The sequence below is a fragment of the Conger conger genome, chromosome 2, assembly GCF_963514075.1.
Source record: "Conger conger chromosome 2, fConCon1.1, whole genome shotgun sequence".
NCBI classification, from domain to species: Eukaryota; Metazoa; Chordata; class Actinopteri; order Anguilliformes; family Congridae; genus Conger; species Conger conger.
This window is the reverse complement of record NC_083761.1, coordinates 88430181-88441832: the sequence shown is the minus strand read 5'-3', so window position 1 is coordinate 88441832 and position 11652 is coordinate 88430181.

Genomic DNA, 11652 nt, shown 5'->3' with positions numbered 1-11652 from the left:
TTATTGGAAATAAAAGTCATTTGGAAATGGTTTGTTGAATAAATGAATCCATGCATGTTTATGTAGGCAACTGAAATACGGGGTGGTGATGGTTATGTCCCTTACATTGGGTCAGCATCTGTGGGGAAAGTCACACACCCTCAGTGCAGCAGCATCTGTGGGGAAAGTCACACACCCTCAGTGCAGCAGCATCTGTGGGGAAAGTCACACACCCTCAGTGCAGCAGCATCTGTGGGGAAAGTCACACACCCTCAGTGCAGCAGCATCTGTGGGGAAAGTCACACACCCTCAGTGTAGCAGCATCTGTGGGGAAAGTCACACACCCTCAGTGCAGCAGCATCTGTGGGGAAAATCACACACCCTCAGTGCAGCAGCATATGTGGGAAAATCACACACCCTCAGTGCAGCAGCATCTGTGGGGAAAGTCACACACCCTCAGTGCAGCAGCATCTGTGGGGAAAATCACACACCCTCAGTGCAGCAGCATATGTGGGGAAAATCACACACCCTCAGTGCAGCAGCATATGTGGGGAAAGTCACACACCCTCAGTGCAGCTGTCCCAGATTGAGGTCCTCTGGCTCTGGCCACTGGCCCTTCCATCAGGCCCACTGGTTCCTGGATGTACAGATATGTGGTGAATCACAAACTTGTTTACCAACTTAAGTGCAGCTGACACCAGATATGATTTGCACTTGGCTACTGTCAGTTGCATATCGCATGCGCTAATTCAGAAACGTATGATTGATCATTGAAACATAGCCAAGCCTATATAGCACTTCATAGGCTATGTGAGTTACCATTTCTCAGTGTTCAGTGTTCACATTGAAAAACTATTATTTACATTTACATTTTTTACATTTTAGTCATTTGGCAGACGCTTTTAATCCAAAGCGACTTACAAGTGCATAGGTTCTACCACAAGTCAAAGCATCACATCCAGAACTAGAAAAATACACCTGGACTGCTGTTCTAAACATATAGTCGTCGTCATAAGTGCAATTTTTTTTTTTTTTTTTTTTTTGGGGGGGGGGGGTTAGACAGGGATAGGGGTATCAGAAGGGGGGGCGGGGTAAATCAGGAGGGGGGACTAAGGTAGAGTTTGAAGAGGTGTGTTTTGAGTCTGCGTCGAAATAGGGGGAGGGATTCTGCTGTCCTGACAGTGGTAGGCAAGTCATTCCACCACTGAGGAACCAGAACGGAAAACAGGCGTGAACGTGCAGCTCGACCGCCAGGTGCCCGTAGAGAGGGAATCGTAAGGCGACCAGAGTTGGCAGACCGGAGTGGTCTAGCTGGGGAGTAGGGAGTGATCAGGGATTGTATGTAATGTGGGGCAGTCCCCTTAGCAGCCTGAAATGCCAACACTAGGGTCTTGAATCGGATGCGTGCGGCAATAGGAAGCCAGTGGAGGCCAATGAGAAGCGGGGTGACATGAGCCGACCTGGGCTGACTGGTGATCAAGCGGGCTGCAGCATTCTGGACCAGCTGGAGGGGCTTGATGGCGCACGCTGGGAGACCGGCTAGGAGGGAGTTGCAGTAATCCAGGCGGGAAATGACGAGCGCCTGGACTAGGAGCTGGGTGGCTTTCTCCGTCAGGAGATGACGGATGCGGCGTATATTAAACAGAAAGAACCTGCAGGCTCTGGCAGTGGAGGATACTTGTGGAGCCAGGGAGAGGCAGTTATCAAGAGTCACCCCAAGATTCTTTGCCGTACGGGAGGAGGAAACTACAAAGTCCTCCACAGTCAGTGAGAGGTCGATTGACGGAGAGGACTTAGCAGGGATGTAGAGAAGCTCAGTTTTGGCAAGGTTGAGCTTCAGGTGATGGGAAGTCATCCATGCAGAGATATCAGCCAAGCAGGCAGAGATCTGTGTGGTGATTTGGGTGTCAGGGGGGAAGGAAATGAAGAGTTGGGTGTCATCAGCGTAGGAGTGATAAGAGAAGCCGTGGGAAGAGATAACAGAACCAAGAGACATGGTGTATAGCGAGAAGAGGAGAGGCCCAAGAACCGAGCCCTGCGGGACTCCAGTTCGTAGGGGTTGAGGGTCGGAGAGTGCGCCCCTCCAAGTCACCTGGTAGGAGCGACCAGAGAGGTAGGAGGAAAACCAAGCGAGTGCAGAACCTGTGACACCCATCCCAGACAGCGATGAGAGCAGAATCTCATGGTTGACTGTATCGAAGGCGGCCGACAGGTCGAGGAAGATGAGGACAGAGGAGAGGGATTTTGCTTTAGCAGAGTGGAGTGCCTCAGTGACCGCGAGCAGGGCGGTTTCAGTGGAGTGGCCACTCTTGAAGCCAGACTGGTTGGGGTCATGGAGATTGTTGTGGAGAAGATAAGTGGACAGTTGGGAGCAGATCGCCCGTTCCAGGGTTTTAGCAAGAAAGGGAAGAAGAGAGACAGGCCGGTAGTTGTTCAGGGCAGAGGGATCGAGAGTAGGTTTTTTGAGGAGGGGAGTGACTCTGGCCCTCTTCAGGGAAGAGGGCATGGTGCCGGAAGAGAGGGAGGTGTTGATTAGAGAGGAGAGAAAAGGGAGAATGTCCTCAGATATAGATTGTAGGAGGGGAGAGGGGATGGGGTCAAGAGGACAGGTGGTCGGGCGGTGGGAAGTAAGGAGTTTCAGAGTGTCGGCGTCAGAGAGGGGAGAAAAGGAGGTTAGGGAGTTGGGGAGGGTAGGAGGGTCAGCAGGGGTGGAGGGTTGGGAGAAGGAATTGCGAATAGCATCGACCTTCTTTTCAAAGAAGGAAACAAAGTCATCAGGTGTGAGTGATGAGGGGGGTGGGGGGGGAGGGGGGGCCAGAAGAGAGGAGAAAGTTGAAAACAGTTTGCGGGGATTAGAGGCGGCCGCGTTAATTTTCGAGTGAAAGAAGGAAGATTTAGCTAGAGAGACAGAGGAATGGAAAGATGATAAGAGGGCATGGAAGGAAGCTATATCACTGGGGAGACAGGACCTTTTCCATTTTCTCTCCGCCGCCCGCAGTTCGGTTCGGACAGCTCGTAGAGCATCAGAAAGCCAGGGACTGGAGGGGGAGGCCCGAGCTAGTTTGGTGGTGAGGGGACACAGAGAGTCAAAGGAAGATGAGAGGGAGGACATGAGAGTTGTAGCCGCATCATCGGTAGACAGTCGAGAGAAAGACTCCGCAGATGGTAGGGAGGAGAGGATTGTAGATGAGAGGGTGGAGGAAGACAGGTGGCGTAGGTTCCGTCGACAGGTGACAGTGGATGGTGGGAGAGATGGATGGGTGTTAGAGGAGAGTGGAAGAGAGAAAGAGATGAAGGAGTGGTCAGATATATGGAGTGGTGTTACAGAGAGGTTGGTTGTTGTGCAGCTCCTTGTGAAGATGAGGTCAAGAAGGTTGCCTGCTTTGTGGGTGGGAGGGGAAAGAGTGAGGGTAAGGTCAAAAGAAGAGAGGAGGGAGAGAAAGGTAGACTGGGTGGACTCTGAGTTGAGGTTGAAGTCACCCAGGAGGATCAGGGGGGTGTCATTGACAGGTGAGGAGCTGAGGAGGATGTCCATCTCATCCAAAAAGTTCCCCAGAGGACCCGGGGGGCGATAAACAACAATGATAAACAGTTTGCACGGCAGAGTAACAGAAACCGCATGAAATTCAAAAGAGGAGAAGGAGAGGGATGAGGAGAAGACACTAGATCTCCATGAGGATGAGATTAGGAGACCTGTGCCACCTCCTCTGCCAGAGGATCTGGGTGTGTGGGAAAAAGAGAAGGCAGAGGAAAGGGCAGCCGGGGTGGCCGTGTTCTCTGGTGAGAGCCACGTTTCAGTTAAAGCAAGAAAGTCAAGGTTGAGGTGGGAGGCATAGGCAGATATGAAGTCTGCTTTCTGGACGGCGGACTGGCAGTTCCAGAGGCCACCAGCCACACAGAGATCAATACCAGGGGATCTGGGAGGGAAGATGAGGTTAGAGATATTCTGCCCATGTTGGCGGGAGGCGAACCTCCTACCTGACTGGGACCTGGGGAGAGGAGAGAGGACAGGGATGGGAAGGAAACACATGGAGGGAACTAGGGACGACAAGAGGAATACTACACAGTGGAATGAGGGCAGGCAGCAAAAACAAAATCAAACATCAGGCTCTCTGACAGCCTCGATTGACACCCGCAGATAGACACCCCCGACTTTGTACCCTGCGACTTCGTACGCCGAGGCAAGTAGCCGAGGCTGCCGCACACAGCTGCCGCTGGTGCGCTACACAACTGCTTAAATAACACTGACGCTGAATACAGAAAATGCAACCAACCCACTGCAGAACACTAATGCACACTGAAGTGAGTTCAGGTGTGCCAGTAATTATACCCTGAGCAGGGTGCAAAGTATTGGCTCCTCCTACAACAAAAGCTGTGGCCTGCCAGCCAGTAAAACAATAGCCTAACTTAATAGCCTAGCTTACCTGAGAGAAACAAACACCTAACCCAGTTTCACTGAATCTAAATAAACACCACTTGTAATAGCAAACAAACAAACAAGTACACAACAGAACACTATAATGACAACTAAACTGAATTTAGAATCAGCAAGCAAACAAATAATACTTAACTAATCCAGGAGAAAATGCAACCAACCCACTGCAGAACACTAATGCACACTGAAGATTTCCCACTGTAACATCTGTAACAAATTTATTGGAAATAAAAGTCATTTGGAAACGGTTTGTTGAATAAATGAATCCATGCATGTTTATGTAGGCAACTGAAATACGGGGTGGAGGAGGGTGGTAGTGGAGTTGAGCATTATTTACAGAAGCATTATTTCGGAAAGGCTGACGTATAAATGATCAACTTCTGTTATTCATTCACACACATATCTTTTCCTAGCCTATCCCGATGGGTGAAGCTACGGGCAAGAAAAGGAGAAAATGAAAAAGAAAATGTTTCAATATCAAGTAATTTCATACACAATTCCTATGTTACATAGCGAAGAGTATTGAGTATAAATCTAAGGAAGTTCTACTCACCTTAAATAATACCCTTGTCAGATCACACTAACAGATTATTATGTGCAGTTCTGAGGACCGTACTACAGGAAACATAGGCACTGGAAAAGGTTAAAAGAAGGGCAACCAGATTGATTCCATGTATAACAGATAAAACTTATGAAGAAAGACTGAAGATGCTTTGATCTCGAGGAGAGAAAGGTGATTCGATTGTTTATCCCTTTAATTAATTTAAAAGCCTCAAAGTGAACTAGAGGCGATTCTTCATGGTGAGCTTGGTTTGCTGTTAGCTAATATGCTTCAAAGTGGTTCAAACAATGTTGTATTTCAAACACTTGCATGAGGTTCTGGTTCTGCCCTTTGTTGAGGACATAAGAACTTTTCACAAGATAAATAATGCCGTACTCAGTACTTAGTTGAGCCACCTTTTTGAGCCATTTTTTCAAGTTACATGTAACAGGAATTAAACAACAATCATAAACAGGAGCAGTGAAGGATGAGGCTATGGCACAGTGAAGGACATAAGAGTTTATTCAGAAATGTATGCGGCATAAAGGTCCGTGTACACTCACACAATTCATCTACACGAGTGAAACAAAGACGCAAACTGACATCTCAGATAAAACATACTGTCTAAAGATCAGCTTTAGCTGACAGACACATCAGCCTCCCCCCCTAGCTGGATGCTTTTATTAAACTCCGGTTACACATGGGTCACTGTGTAATTCTAGCACAATTTAGCAGTTAATCAGTTTGAAACTATACAGGGTACATATCTGTTGTGTCTGTATGTAGATTGAAATAGACGACAAGTAGTCACAGACGGAGAAGATTCATAACGTCCTTTACTCAACTTCCATACGCATTGTTCTTCTTCTACTTCTGTATTGCAATGAACAACTCTGGGGCATAGTGCCACTTACTGGATAGAATGGGCATTACACTATACCACAATATCATACTTTAATATGGATATATTGATACACTTTTAGCATATATCGTCGAGAGTTTTGGAGGAACCAGCCTGCACACTAAGGTGGAGTCTGATTTTGACTTGTGATTGTTTATCATGCTTTTAGGAGGGAGATCTTTTGTTCTGTGAATTTTCCCCTACATACCCTTATGGTTTGAAGGGTTAGGGTTAGGGTCAGTCATATCTTTTGTGTTATGTGCAGCAGCAGAATTTAGACAAAACTTAGCTAAAACTTGTTTAAGCTGCTGCAGTATTAAATTCATGTCCTCATAGGTAATGGCTGGAACTGTATGAGAGATTTCTGACTGTTATACTTTTTACTGTGTTTTTCAGCCTTGGTCTTTGTCTAGCTGCACCCCCGCCCCTCGACCAGCAGTCCCTTTTAAAATGCCCAATCTTACCACAGTTGTGGCAAGCATCTCTCGACATCTTATGACCCTCATTTGTTACAACAGCTGAAACCTTCTTTTTATTAATAAGGGGACTATGTGTGGTTTCGTACCAACTAGACATAAGACTACAGACATCAGCAAAAGTAAAATTGTTTGCTTTTTGCTTTTGATTTAATGCAAGCTTTGTTGCATCATTGACTATGTCATCATACTGTTACATGATTAATGCAAGGAAAGCTGGATCATTCCTGCCCAGATTTTGCATTCCAGAATTCCTGGTGTAGCAATGAAACAATCGGTTCATATAAGCTACTGGATTTTCACCTCTATCAGGTGCGGTGTTCTGTATTAGTTTTCAATTGGGCTGTGGGTTACCAATCATACCCAACAATGCAGACTCTCTCTGCCGGACATTTGCCCACACGCCATCTAATGGTCCTTTAATGTTTTCAGGTAGCGACTGAACTAGATCAGCAGGAATGGTTAACTGCAGAATTTGGCAACAGTCCTGGTCGTCTAGTGCACGTGCTGTAGCCTGCCGTTGCAGCTCAGCCAAATAGTTTCGGGGGTCAGAAAAACCATCCCAGTGACCAGTGTTTTTACACAAGCTCGCGAGCTCAGAGGGAGATAAAGGAAGGTGTTCATGTACTGCCTCGTATTCATAATGTGCAGCAGCACTGCCCTCAGTAGCTACCGCTGCTCTCCTACACGTTTTGCGCTCTCTTGTTCGGAAAGGAGCCGCTTTAACTGGACCCGCAGCGATGTGACATTCAACCGGATCTGAATCAGCCTCTTCTGAACCGTCACAACTACTGTCAAAGTCACAGTATTCTGGTAAATTAATACCCAAAGCAGCAACATGACACTGAATTTGCCTGAGCTTATCAGCAGTACTGTCCTTTATGACTGGTCTATGCACCTGTGGATTTCTTGCACTTTTTGCCCGTAGCAACTCATAGGCATTTTGACACTTTTGTAACTGTCTATTTATTGTGGCATTTACAGTTTTTGATTCAGACAAACTTGTCCTCAGTGATGCTAACTGTTGGCGCATTTCAATGTTATTATGGGCTGCTAAACAGCGCTCTGCCTGTCCTGCTGAAGACTCACTTCTCAGAGCCTCTGCAGTCTCCCAAGTGTTTCAATTGTTTACTGCTGTTCAGCACACAGTTTCTCTGCTACTGACAAACGGCGTTTCAATTCTGTTTGACCTTGCAACAGGGCTGCTAGTACATTTGCGTGTTTATTTTTTTTTACTTTTACATTTACTATTGTGCTGTTCACATGCTTCCTCAAGCCAAACTAGAGGATATGATTTTTCTAACAGAGATCCATAGGATCCCTCTTTGCAATGTTTTGCAATATACTCAATGGCATACTCCATTATCCGAGGTTCTGAGTACACCTATGTACAATATACCTAATGTGGTCGTTTAACTCAAGGACACAGGATAAATGTGGGATATCCTGCTGGTACTTTTTCCAAAAAGTCCAGTTCCTCTACAATCACACCTCCAGTTTAACCCTGTAAATCTAACTTCACTGCTAAACAGGTCAGAACAATATATCTACCGTGTACAATATACCAACTGTGGTGGTTTACCTCAAGGACACAGAATAACCGTGGGATACCCTGCTGGTACTTTTTCCAAAAAGTCCAGTTCCTCTACAAACACACCTCCCGTTTAACCCTGTAAATCTAACTTCACTGCCAAACAGGTCAGAACAATATATCTACCGTGTACAATATACAAACTGTGGTGGTTTACCTCAAGGACACAGGATAAACGTGGGGTACTCTGCTGGTACTTTTAAAAAGTCCAGTTCCTCTACGAACACACGTCCCATTTAACCCTGGAAAGCTAACTTTGAATTTACTCCTCAATCTGTTCACTGTTCCACAACCATAAAAATCTAATTATCCACAGCGGAATAATGTAGAAAACCTGTAATACAAACAAAAGGTCCCAAGGAAAATTCATCGAAAGGGGGATTGCGATGGAGGTCCCGTCTGTCTTGTTTCCTTGCAGCAGCAAAAGGTCTATCTTCTCTCTGTGCAACAAACAACGTCCTGGCTTGGTGTGGCTGTGCGAAAGTTATTGGATTCTTTGTTGATAAACAAATTGGATGGTGTGGATTTTCTTGATGGAAAAGAGAAGGTTCTCCAATCGTCCCCGCTTTTCGTCCGTCGCTGGCTCGCCAATAATGTAGGAATTGGGTCCTTTGTGAAGTAAAACAAGTAGTCCGATATTCAGGTGTTTAATTACAGTATGAAGCATACCAGGTAAAAGCAAGGCAGTTCAATTACAAACTCATGTTACAAAGGAATGAGCTTTTATGCCCCAAACCTCCTGATGTAAAATACAGGTAGTTGTCCCTGATTGGGTGACATGCCGACGAACACACATTATTTTGTATGCACATGATGTGACCAAGGAAACCAAATGGTCAGTGTCAACAAAGCAGACAGTGAACCCCCCCCTTGATCATTCAGTATGGGCTTCCTAACCCCCCTTTGATCATTCAGTATGGGCTTCCTAACCCCCCTTGTTAGGAACACTTATGTACACAATATAATTCCTTTAGTACAGTATTCATTCAATTCAGTTTTCTTTCATGGCTTTACAAAATAGTTTGCAAGAGCCCATTCAAGTACCAACAAAAAACAGATACAGGGCTTGTTACAACCCTGGCTCAGGGAATATATACAGAGGAAACAGACACAGTTCAAGTGCTTGAAAAGAACTACATTTATTGTAACACAAGAACTATGAACTGCTCAAAACAAAATGGTGGCTGTTGAAGGCCCTGCTGCTGCAGAGCTGGCTGCCAAGACAAGGGGAGACCATGTGGAGGAAGGGGAGGAGTTTATATACTCCCGCCCATGGCAGGTGTGGCAGGTTAGCAATCAGTGCAGGGTACACCTCCTGGCTCCACCTGCAGGGCGAGACTAGAACCACAATTCCCACACTTTCCGTACAATATTAATCTTAAATTTAGAAAAACGAATCATTTTCAAAGCAATTAACAAAAATATTTAATATCCTTCATCTAGCATTTTCACTTTTTGCTCATTCAGATAGGTAGCCACAATCACTGGAACACAATTTTTAAATTCCTCTAAAAGAATCAGCTGTCTAAGCTGCTCTCTAGTCTCCGCCCATTGAGACATGCCCCATCTATCCAGCAGATTCTCCTTTTACTTCACAAACTCAACATAGGTCTGACAGTCAGTCCTACGTTGGCTTCTGAAGCGCTGTCAATAGGCTTTTGGCACAAGCTCATAAACTCTCAAGATGGCCCCTTTAACGCCCTCATAATCACCACTCTGCGCCAGACTCAAAGGAATATGCTTCTCGTGCCTTACCAACTAGAACACACTGCAACAGGAGGGTCCAGACATCATTGGGCCATTTCAGAGTGGCAGCTACCCTTTCAAAATGAGGAAAATGTCTCTCAACATCTTTCTCTACAGAAGGGGGAACCAACCTAACATGTCTGCTGACATCAAACTCAGAGCAGGTAGATCATCCAATAGCTGCCTGCTTGAAGTCCTTTAAAAAACGTTCATGTTCCAAGTACATCATTTTCTCTTTCAGTTGAAACTCCTTGAGTCTTAACTCAGTCAGCCTTGCCGAGTGGTGAGGAACTAGGTTGTAAGGAAACAGGCGGCTTCACAGTCTTGGTCTTAAGAACACCACTGTCAACCAGTATCATTACAGTACATTACATTACAGTACAGTACAGTACAGTACAGTACATTACATAACAGTACAGTACATTACATTACATTACATTACAGTACAGTACAGTACATTACATTACAGTACAGTACATTACATTACAGTACAGTACAGTACAGTACACTACATTACACTACATTACAGTACAGTACAGTACAGTACAGTACAGTACAGTACAGTACATTACAGTACAGTACACTACATTACATTACATTAATGTATCGTCCTAATGCTGTCCTTAAGGCACCGCTCACTGCTACTAATCTCTATTTCGTAATGCTGCTAATTTTAAGAGCTGATCCTTAGTGAAGTAGGCCAACACCTCCTCAGAAGGATTAAGAATGAAGTCCTCAATAGTTGCCATTTTAGCAGGGAACTTAAACACACACAATACAAAATTCAGGAAACATGCACAAGGGACCTGACTGACCCTATTTGGCAGAGTGCCCCACACTATAGCACCTTAACTAAATGATATGTCAGTTTTAATCAAGGGAGAATGGCCACATCACAAGCACAGATGTGCCTAATTAAAGGGGAACTACCGCACAAGTGTCCATACTAAAAGTAGCCTTCAGCTACACACAGCGGCCTGACTCAAATGCTCTCAATGTCAACCAATGTCAACCAATGTCAACCAATTACAAGCAGAACTAGGTTTTACTCATCAGCTATTCCAGTTAAGATTACTAACAGAAACAAGTACCATTTTCTCCCACATGGAACTCATTAGTAATCATAAGTGTCAAAACTTCAAGACACAAAACTCAGGGTGAACTATCCTACCAAGACGCTATACATCGCTAGAGCCTCTTAAAAACCGCTACAAAAGTTAGGATCATGGAAACATATAATGCCTACTGAATAGGACACTAAACTCACCTAACTTACCCACTCCCCCTCTCTAGCAAGCACAGTGACATGAGTGCAGTTTTAACAATACAGTTTATAGGACATGAGCAATCTCCCCAGGACCCTGCCTATCCTTTGCTTTGCCTGCCTACCTATCTTCTGAGGCGTGCCAGGCTCGAGGCCACTTTAAAAGCAAACGACAGGACCAAAATGGCCCTGAACCGTCTACCCCCAACAGAGGCAAGGGTCCAACCGGGATTTGCCTTGAAAATAACAAGAGTAAAAGAGTGACCCGTTGGAAGGACTGAATGTTTCAATCCAGCTGGATCACTCCTACCTAACCTGGGAGATGCCCAACTCAAATAACAGCACTCAAAGCAACTGTACACACCAGAGGAAGAGAGACCATGCAGCCTCAGCACAACGTCTCCGGAAAATCCCGGACGAGCCCCCAATATGTTACAACCCTGGCTCAGGGAATATAACATAGAGGAAACAAAGTGTTTGAAAAGAACTACATTTATTGTAACACAAGAACCATGAACTGCTCAAAACAAAATGGTGGCTGTTGAAGGCCCTGCTGCTGCAGAGCTGGCTGCCAAGAGAAGGAGAGACCATGTGGAGGAAGGGGAGGAGTTTATATACTCCCGCCCATGGCAGGTGTGGCAGGTTAGCAATCAGTGCAGGGTACACCTCCTGGCTCCACCTGTAGGGCGAGACTAGAACCACATACCCCCATACATAAC